The sequence below is a fragment of the Haemaphysalis longicornis genome, unplaced genomic scaffold (assembly GCF_048455015.1).
Source record: "Haemaphysalis longicornis isolate Haplotype H1 unplaced genomic scaffold, Haemaphysalis longicornis Haplotype H1 scaffold_1, whole genome shotgun sequence".
NCBI lineage: Eukaryota > Metazoa > Arthropoda > Arachnida > Ixodida > Ixodidae > Haemaphysalis > Haemaphysalis longicornis.
The window spans coordinates 80,459,810-80,461,093 of record NW_027526203.1 but is presented as its reverse complement, the minus strand read 5'-3'; positions in this window follow the sequence as shown (position 1 = coordinate 80,461,093).

The following is a 1,284-nucleotide window of genomic DNA, read 5'->3' as shown; positions in this document are numbered from 1 at the left end:
GCTCGAGGCCGAAGATGGCGCTCGTGCCCTAGGGCTGCAGGCCGCCACCTGGGGCCTGCAGCCCCAGGTGGCTGCAGGCCCCAGGTCATCAGTGAAGATGCATTGCTCGCACTGCCCTGCTATGACAGATAACTAATCTTGCCCGTCTCGCGGTAACTTCGGTATTTCTAACAGCGACGCTGTTCTTGGGCTGGGGCATGACTACAGCCTGTCTATGTATCGTTTTACGCTCCCTCCGGAGTTCCCAGCAAAGCGTTTGTGTTTACAGGTAAAGCCGACTTTATGAAGATCGGCGAAAGCTTGGTCTTTGTAAGCTGGCCTTCCGACACTGCCTTTTGCGCAGCGAAGCATGGAAATCTACAGAGGGAGTATGATTAAAGAAAACGGCTTTCACTCATGTGTTATTAAATGTATCCAAAAACAAGTTCTATGAAACTATGCTGATAGGACGATTATACCTCTATGCCGAGTTTCAGTTACTTGTCGTAATTAGGTAGTGAAGTTGTAAACGTTGGAGAATTAGTTTGGTGTCATTATAACGCAATCTACGGAGAGCGGTTGCCATGTATTGGAGAAAACGGTCGTAAGTGCGGCTCCGCGCTGTTTCAGTAGATATCAATCACAATCGGTGGAACGAGTTTTAATATTTTTTTTCGTAAAACATGCAATTGGTTGTTAACTAAGAATGAGCACACAAACAGAACATGAACTGAAGGGAGAAATAATCTATTTTATGAAGGTGTGATGAGACTTCTCCTTGCACACATTCTGAAACAATTAAAAATGGGAAACGGGAGAAGAGTTCGGCGTGGTCCTGGGTTTGACAAAAAATTTACAAAAAATTCAGTGCCCTTCCACTGTGTGAAGAAGGATGACCATCAAAGCTGCGATGCCAAGCCTCAACGTGAGCTTTGACTGGGTCCAAGGGGTGCACGAAGCAAAACATGTTTGTTTGTAATTTGCGATTCAGCAGAGTTCCTTGTTAATTGACTGAATGAACTTTTGATTGACTAGAGCTTTCTTCCGGTGGAAAAACATGGGGCTGTCCGTTTCCCTCCCCCAGAATCCTATATGTACTGACAGCGGACGAGAATTACACAATATTTACAATTTCACTGTGAACCATGCAATTTTGAAAAATATAAAACCCGACTTTGTGTTAGATTCCTCTTAGCGGCTAATTGTCATATAATTTGTTTCGGTACATGCACGCGTAAAACCGGCGTACTCGCGCAACGACGTAAGCCGGTGTAAGCGCGTAAGGAACCGGCGTACTCCGGCGTA